The 9850-nt window shown below is 40.2% G+C and overlaps 1 long non-coding RNA gene across 2 annotated transcripts in view; it reads right to left on the reverse strand.

Moving 5' to 3' along the window:
• The window catches only part of LOC142498548 (uncharacterized), a 202457-nt gene that overhangs the window by 188179 nt on the left and 4428 nt on the right, over positions 1-9850 (reverse strand). The gene's annotated exons all lie outside the window — the stretch shown is intronic.

Consider the following 9850-nt stretch of genomic DNA (forward strand, 5'->3'; position numbering starts at 1 on the left):
AGAATTTGACCTTATTCAAGACTTTAAATTTTTATTGCAAAATGATGCTAGTTATAGCAAAATTGCATCAATATAAATTCTATTTTGTTTATCATATTACAATAATGTGATGTTCAGCCTATGCTAAAAACAGCAGCTATTTTTGCATACTACAAGCTTTGAGGATAAGCGTTAATTACCTAGGGGGGGGGGGGGTATTGTCGTGATTTCATGGAACTAATTTTATCTGACCCATAATGTAAATCCTTATTCACACATTTGCACAGTTCAATAGATGTGTTCAGGGCCCCAGAACTAGTTATGACCCCCCCCCCTGCCCATTCCCTGTGTCAGTGGTCTCTCCCCTCCATCTCCCTCAATCACCTTCTCTCACTCTCCACACCTCCATCAATTACCGCACTCCCACTAAATCCCCCCTTTCACCTCCCATGTATTTCTCTCCCCTCCATCTCACACCCTCTCTTCCTCACTCACCCCCCACCCCGTCTCTAACTCCCCCTCTCTCCTCTCACTCTACCCCCCTCAAATCAATTACCACAATCCTCACACTCATTCCCTACCCCTACACACACAATCCCCCCCACAAAATACATACCAAAAAAACCACCACCAAATACATACAAAAAAAAAACGCCACCCCCAAATATATACAAAATCCTACCCCTCAAATACATACAAACCCCCTGCCCACCAAATACATACCAACACCCCACCCCCAAATACATGCCAAATCCCCCCACCCCCCAAATACAAACCAAAACCCCCATCCCCCAAATACATACCAAACTCGCTCCCCAAATACATACCAAAACCCCCATCCCTCAAATACATAGCAAACCCCCCGCCCCCCAAATACATACCAAAAACCCTTGCCCCCAAATACATACCCAAATCCTGCAATCTCCTACAGTAAATACATACCAAACCCCCGCCCCAAATATATACCAACTCCCCCCACCCCCAAATACATACCAATCCCCCCACCCCCCCAAAATACATACCAAACCCCCCCAGCCCCCAAATACATACCAAACCCCCCAAATACAGACAGGCTCCAACTTCTGCAGAACATTGCAGCTTGGATGTTGAGACATGTTTCTCGCTTTGAGCATATTACTCCCATCTTCCGCAATCTGCACTGCCTTCTAGTGATCTTCCATGTTCGGTTCAAGTTGGCCGCAATAACCTTTAAGTCCTTGCAAGGACAAGGGCCTGTCTATCAGCAGTCTCTTTTGACGCCGAGGAGGGATACTGGCTTTGATCTCAAGTCCTCAGGGGGTCCATCTCTCTGTGCCAAGGGTACTGCCCTGTATACTCGGTGGGCGGGTCTTCTCGTGTACAACATCAGAGGTCTTGGACTCGCTACCCCCAGAGCTCTTGTGTATACCAACTGTACCACTGTTACGGGCATGGTGTAAGACTTACGTCTTCCTTCTGGTTTTTCCTAACAAAATAATTGTGTATCATGTAATATGTTCTTTAACTGTAAAGTATTATGATGCCCTCTTAAGTGGAAGCGTGTTTTTACCCAAAAAATAAATGATTATGAGGATGGTCCTGCTGAGATTCATATGGAGGTCCACCTTCTTACTTGCTTCAGCAAATTCTCCGATTTTATGCTGGAGGTATTCTGGACCTGTGCCAAAAGAACTCATCTGAAAATCATAAGTGACTTATGTATTTATTGTTGATTTTTGATTCATTTTTCTTCCCAATTCAGTGTCTTGAACAATTCTTCAAGTGTTGCTGTGAAAAGCTTTGGTGGCATGGTGTCTCCCAATCACACTCTCTTGCTGATCCTTATACAGTATAGCTTGTATCTTCTCTTCATGTAATCTAATGGTTGATGTGGCATTCTCTGAAATGTTTCTTATAATATCAATGTACGCTTATTCAACACTTAGTCTTCTTAATTCCTTTAAATAGCTAAAGTGGGGTGCGCGCGCGACATCAGAGCAGATGCACGTGTGCTAACTAAGCTCTGTGCATCCCGCTCATAGATTTCAACATAAGCCTCTGATGGGCACCTCGTAGCAGCCCCAAACCCATGGTAGCAGGCAGGGGAACATCAGGAGATGCCTCCAAAGAAGGCGGTTCAATAAAACCGACGTCGGAACTGCAGCTTTGTTTTTTCTCAGTTCCCCTTTATATCCCTTAGGTTCTATTGTAGGTATAACTGTCTGCAATTTGGGGTCACCTGCCCATTGCCTGGATGACAGATTATTCCTGCGGAGGGGAGAAACCCACTCGTGGTTTCCCCTAAAGCTGATACCTGCAAGGAGCAGGGGAACGAGCGGTCTGAGGGGCCGGGCGGTGGGTGAGATGGCCCTGGCCCAAAGAGTCAAAAGAGATGGATTATTTTAGGGGTTATGTACCACACTGATACTCGGGTCACAGATATAAAAGGACACTAAGGTCTATTAAAGGACAAGAGCAGCCCCTGCTCGAGAACTAACGTCAATAGTTACTGTATTGTATGTTTAAAACGAGAACTATAAAAAGTGTGATGTATCTTTTTCCCCAAGGTAATTTATCCCCCTTATCCTCAACTGTATCATGTTATTCTCTGAAAAGTTATACTGTATATGTTTATGTGTTCTAAAGCTAATACTGTAGGAATTGATTTATCAGTTACGCTTTTATATTTTGAGTAAGCTGTAGCGAAGGTGCGATCAGAAGGTTGAGAGTATATGGGGGCGGGGTGTATGGGGTGGAAGGGATACCTGTATGCCCGACGTCAGGACGCCCTTAGTAGGGCCATATGCCCGCCAGGCCAAGCCACTTAGGGACTGGCCGCAAAGTTGGGATGAGTAGCTGGATACACTCATCTTATTTTTCAATTTAATTTTTGTTTTTTGTTTAATTTTTCCCCCTTTTTCCAAGTTCCCTATATTGGAAACATCCCTCCCCTCTCCTTTTTTCCCCCTTTTCCCATTTATCCACTACAACCATCAAAATCTTTTGAGTACAACTTTCACAAGAAATAGAGAAACACGACACCAGGAATGACAAGTCAAACGCCATTGAAGTTAGTGTCTTTGAATATTAAGGGCCTGAATAGTAATGGCAAGTGCAGACTGGCCCTAAAAGAATTTAGGAAACTTAAAGCAGATATTGTTTTTCTACAAGAGACACATTTCGACACCCAGGAGCCCCCAAACACTTTTAGTGGGTTATATCCTGTAGCATACTACTCGTCTTTTATCAGCAAAAAAAAGGGGGGGTCGCAGTTTTGATAAAACATGATATCCCGTTCCAGATATTGGAGGTTAAGAGAGACGAAGTAGGGAGGTCTCTTGTGGTTCATGATCTTCTCTCAGTCCTACATATCACACTAGTTAATGTATATGCACCTAACAAAGGACAACATTTACTTTCTGAGGGAAACATTGGAGTCTATGGGAGGCAGCCGAGAGCACTCAATGATTCTGGGAGGCGACTTTAATATGGTACTGGATCCAGATATGGACAAATCCACACATCCAGCCCAGTCATATTCCGCAATGTCATATAGGTTAGCGAAGGAATTTAGATCACTAACCAAAGAATTTGGTCTGCTTGATGCCTGGCGTCGCTCACAAAGGACAGAGGGATTATTCTTTTTACTTGCCCCCACACGATTCGTCCTCCAGAATCGATAATATATTTGTAACCCTAAATATTCTGGAAGTATTGGTTCATTCAGATATAGGGCCTATTACGTGGTCTGACAACGCAGTGGTTGCGATTTTGTATGACCCCCCCCCATTTGCCAGGATTCATTAATTTCACTGGAGGATGAATGACTCATAACTGAATTTGCGGGAGATTCATTCATTCACAAATTGTAGCCTCACTTAAAAACTATTTCCAGACTAATAATGGATCTGTAGAATCGACAGCAATATTATGGGAGGTACATAAGGCCACGATTAGAGGACAGCTTATTTCAATAGCATCTTGCAGAAAGAGAATGAAAATGGAAAAACAAAAATACTTAACAGAAAAAATTGCAAAGTTGGAAAGAACAGATAAAAAAAACCCGTCTAGGAAACTTTACAAAATTCTGAGTCAGGCAAGGGAGGAACTTAAGAGGGTAAAACTGGAGGATGTAGAGAAGGCCCCTAAGTGGACTAAGCAGATGTACTACGACACTGGAGATAAGGCAGACTGTATATTGGCAAATAAACTTAGAGGGATTAGGTTGAGGGCATCGGTTCCCGCCATTAAGATAATAGGGGGAGAACTGACATACTATCCTTCAAAGATTGCAGAGGAATGTGCTAAGTTTTATACGGAACTCTACGACCTAGATAAGTCAACCCCGAATGCTAAAATCCCTGGCTTGGCCCAGATTGAAGAATATCTAAGGGATTGTAACCTCCCATAATTGACAGAGGAAGACCATAACATTTTAAATGCAAAAATAACTCAGCTAGAGCTTGAAAGGGCGGTCGGCTCATTGAAACCGTCAAAAGGCACCTGGCCCCCCAAATGTTTTTTCAAATTTGTACTATAAAATTTTTATATGAATCCTGCCTGTTGGACTTATTTAACGGTTTCCTTAACGAAAAACAAATCCCCCCACAGATGACGAAGGCCAATATAATGGTGATTCCTAAAGAGGGAAAGGACCCCTTATGTTGTGGTAGTTATAGGCCAATTTCACTGCTTAATACTGATTTGAAAATCTATAGTAAAATCCTGGCAAATAGGTTGAATCCAACACTTACTAGATTAATCCATTATGATCACGTTGGATTTGTGAGTGAACGCCAGGCATCCGATAACACAAGGAAAATTATTAATGTTATTGATCAGATACACAAGTCTAAACCGAAAAGCTTTTTTGTTAAGTCTGGATGCTGAGAAGGCAATTGACAGGATAAGGTGGGATTTCCTGGATAAAACGCTAGAGGCATTCAGATTCTCCGGGGTCTTTCTACAGGGGGTCCGTGCCCTCTAATCAGTAACAGCAACTTTGAAGATCCCAGGTGGGGATGGGAATTTGATAAGGATTAAAAATGGGAGCAGACAGGGATGCCCCCTTTTTCCTCTTCTTTTCGCCTTAACAATCGAACCCCTCGCGGCTACTATCAGAACCTCCCCAAATATACAAGGGATTAAAATAAAAGATGAGTGCTACAAAATGTCACTGTTTGCAGATGATATTATTCTTACTATATCTAACCCACAGATATCTCTCCCGAATTTACAATGCACCCTTTGGAGATTTGGTGATTTATCCGGATATAAAGTTAACATGGGAAAGTCGGAAGCCCTAAATTTAACGCTATCTGAAAAGGAGGTGGCGGTTCTTAAACTGCACTTTGACTACAAATGGGAAAAGACCCATTTGAAGTATCTGGGGATATATCTTACTAGAGATTACAACTAATTATACAAGTATAATTACCCCAATCTTTTCTTAAAGATAAAAAAAGATCTACAAGTATGAAACTCCTATTGTATTTCTCGGATAGGGCGTATAACTGCGGTCAAGATAAATATCCTTACTAGACTTCTGTATTATTTTCAGACATTGCCAATATCTTTCCCACACACAAGTATAAAAGAAATACAAAATCGAATTATGCAATTTATTTGGAAACAAACAACTGAGAATAGTCAGGTCAATTATGTTGAGTGCTAAAGAAGGAGGTTGTATAGCTGTCCCAAATATTCTAAAATATTATATGGCCTCCCATATGAAACAAATGGTTTATTTGCATTCTCCGAAAGGGGTCAATGCTTGGGTGGACTTGGAGAGTTCACTCAAGAAACCAGTTGGGCTGCCCTCCTTACTATGGTCGAGTTTAGGGGCTGGAGTTGGGAGACAGTCTGAACCAGCAGTAATTGGGTTTATGTTGAAAATTTGACAGATGGCAAGAAAATATAAGGTTATGTCAGCACCATCCAGGCTCACGCCTCTGTTTGATAATCCAGGGTTTCTCCCGGGCTTTCAGGGGCAGGGTTTTAACATTTGCAGACACCGAAGTATTCTGGAGGTGGGAGATTTGTTAGCAAAAGATAAACTAATGTCGCTGAGGAATTGATGGGAAAGTATGGTCTACCCCAAATGGAGTTGTTTAAGTACAGTATATGCAGCTCCGGCATTTTGTGCGGCAGGGTTTCTATGAGGAATAATTTCCTATATACACACGATTCGAAGATTTATGCAAAACAAAAAAAGAATCAAAAAGGGGCTGATATCCTCTTTGTACCTGAGTTTAATCCCAAGAAAGGATACCCCATGCCCTAAATATATGGACCAAGGGAGGACTGGGAGGATAGATCGGAGAATGTGGGTAGAACTCTATATGTACGATAACAAAAGAGAATACATATAAAATTTTGTTACGTTGGTATTACACCCCCAAAAGACTAAAGCAGATGTTCCGGATGCCTCTGATACATGTTGGCGGGGATTTTGACAGATAGGAGGCCTGGCACATATCTGGTGGTCCCGTAAACCAGACATACTGGAAGACCGTTTTGAAATTAATAAAAAAAGGTGAGAGATATTAACATTCCACTAGATCCAACCTTAATTATTCTAGCCAAACCCATGGAAAATGTGAATAACTACACACTTAAATTGATTTTGCATATACTAACAGCGGCTGAAGCAGCAGAGTGGAAAAAGACACTACCGCCCTCCAGAAGAGAGGTTATTAGAAGGGTAAAGAAAGTCCAATTAATGGAAAAACTCACCTCATTTCTGAATCACACTACAGGAAAGTATGATAGGGTCTGGGATCCCTGGGATGCTGGATAGGGGAGGGATCCCGGAAGTTTTGGGAGTGTTTGGTGTAGAATGTGCTGTTTATAAAATGTTGTATGACATGTAATGTTACTGTTGATGCTTGTAAAAAGTCTGATATTAAATGGTTGTGTCCCCCCTCCCCCTTTCTTTTTTGCACCTCCCATTCCCCATTTATGTTTGAAAACTTTAAGAAAAATATAAATTTAAAAAAAAAATAGCTAAAGTGTAGACAGAATCAATGAATTTTGTAATCTATGAATACTAAAATGAATGGTAACCAAATAATGATATAGACAGCACTCAAAAAAAATATTTTGAAGTGAATAAAAGTGGTGCAACGTGGAACCGGGGGGACCCCATTTCCTCCAAATCAATAATCCAAAGTAATCTATTGTTCCCAGCACACAAAGGCAAAAAAGGGGATAAGCCAAAAGAGTTTTAATGAGCAAAAAAACACAAATCCACATGGGATGCAAGTGAATAACAAAATCACAACATATCTAGAGAAAACGGGAGAAAAAACCAGGGAGGGAAGGAAGGGATGGGGTGGGAAAAACAACAAAGTAAAAAGTACAGGGGAAGGGGGCGGCAACGTATCGGGGTAAGAACCAACCATTCATGAATGTTTTTGGTTTTCGAAATTGTAAAAAAGTATGGGGGGGGGGTGAAAATAAGCAGAATTTCCAAAATTTGTGGTGAACTTGTTTTGTGGTTTAGCCACTTCCTTCTTCACATTATATAACCAGTAACCAACCTCAAATGGTTTGTGAGTGGGTTTACTGGCTATGCACTTCCTCAATGCAGGCTGTGCTCAAAAAGGTGTATAATACAGCAGGCCTAAGCTTATAGGGTCCATGTTTAAATGAACAAGAGCAAAAAGTGACACTGTGTACTTACAGTGCTTTGCATGTCATTACCGAGAATCCCTGGCTGCAGTGGAAGCACTGTATACTAGGAGATAGTGGTGGAACCAGGGTTGCAGACCTGTCTGAGACATGCGAATGTGCTCACAAGTGGTATTTTTATTTGCGGCAAAATTTTTTCACATTCAAACTTTTGTACATACGTTTGAGAAACCAAAAGTGCGCCCAGTTTATTAAAGGGGGAAAAAAGAAACAAATCCAAAAGATGGATTCTCAGGTTTTGGCTCGTACAGTATGTCGCTCGGATTCATTCCAAAGTTCAATTTGGACATCCAAACAAACTTTACATTTCGCAAAATTCAGATTTTGGACCCGCAATTAGAGATAGGCGAAACAGTCAAAATCCGTTTCCTGGATTTTCTTGCATTTTCCCCCCCAAATCCGTTTTGCTGTGTAAAATTCACATATGGATTTGGTTGGTTTTAATCCACACGGATTCATAACAAAAAATGCCATTGGATACAATCCGTTAACGGATTTGTAGAAACCAATCCATGAATTAAGCAATCTGTTGGTGGTTCCTTAGGAATCGGCCTTGAATTGCTGAATCCGTGGACTCAATTCCACAAGTCCGTCAATATATTGCAGAATCCATGGAGTGTATTGGTAATAATAATAAAAAACCCGCAAAACCCGAACGTCCTTTTTGAGATTGATCTGCTGAAGGACCAAAGGAACCGGCCGATCCGCTGTGGATCCAAAATTCAATTAAAAAATGTGCCCATCTGTACCCGCCATCCTGCCAACCTTAGAATGAAATGTTCATAAGATAAAGATTGAATTACACATCATATCTTAATGTTAATCAACCTGCAGTTTCTAGTAGAAAATATTCCACTGTTTAGAAATAATTATGTCTATTTTTTTTTCTCATGTCAAGCAAGCAGTTTTAATAAACCGTCAAATATTCTCGCACTTATTCTTGCATTTGGGTAAACCGTATGATTTTACAACCCATCTTTGAACTCTAGAAGTGAATCATCTTTTCTCACTCAACCTATATGAATCATATTGAAATAGACAAATTGAGGACACCATGAAAGTAACTTTTTGTGACCATTATGAATCATTTCTGGTTTTAAGCAGTTCTCACAAAAGACGTTCCAATATACAAAACTGCTTCTCTCTGACTTCCAGTACTGAGAATCTGAGATATTATCACTCAAAATGTTATCGGAAAAAGAAAAAAAATCGGTTAAAGCTGGGCACATGATCTTTATTAAAGAAGCAATCCAAGCAGCTTAAAAATGTATGTGTGTGTGTGTGTATATATGTATATATATGTATATATATATATATATATATATATATATATATATATATATGTATATATATATATATATATATTTGTTTTATTATATGCAGCATTTGATTACCTTTAGTGAAAACGAATTACCTAAGCTGCCTATCAATTCATTCTTTCATGATCGATCAGCAAAATCCTGTTTCCCAGGGTTCACTAAATGGCTGCCTTTCAGTTCAAATCAATCCTTCAGTCTGTAACTCAGCGGCTACTGTGTATTCTTATATTACTAAGGTAATATCATCTATTGTTACAGTTTACAGCTTAAACTGCTGGGAATTTTGGCAACAAAGTATTACAAACAGGAACATTTTAAAATTAAAAAAAAAAAAGTATGTATTATCTAATACTACAGAACTGATTTTTTTTTTTAAACACACGTAGAAAAAAAAAAGAAAGAAAAAAAAAAGGAAAAAAAAAAAAACACACGTAGAATATTGCTTAGATAGCTCCAAAAATACTGACATTTCGGTCCAGCATTGACCTTCATCAGAGCTTCCTATGGCTGCGCTTATAGTGCCAGCGACGGCGATAGCAACGTCGCGTCAATACAAATGCACTGCCGCCGTCGCCACGTGCGCTTGTAGTAAGCGCAACGCGACGGCTTGGTCGCGTTTGCTGGAAGTCATCTCAATTTAATTTTTCCAGTGACCGTAGCCTGACGTCCCCGTCACCAGCAATACAAGCGTAGCCTAAAAATGAAACAAATGACTAAATAGTTAAGTTATAATGTGACCAATACTCAATATTATTGCAAAATGGTTTGTAAGTATTAAGCTAAAACTACTATAGCAGTTCAATGAGAAAATGATGGAAACTAAGTATTCCTTTACTCTTACCATTGTCATTCTATACAGTATGTATGCAACTACAGGCAAT

This window comes from Ascaphus truei, chromosome 7 (assembly GCF_040206685.1).
Source record: "Ascaphus truei isolate aAscTru1 chromosome 7, aAscTru1.hap1, whole genome shotgun sequence".
NCBI classification, from domain to species: Eukaryota; Metazoa; Chordata; class Amphibia; order Anura; family Ascaphidae; genus Ascaphus; species Ascaphus truei.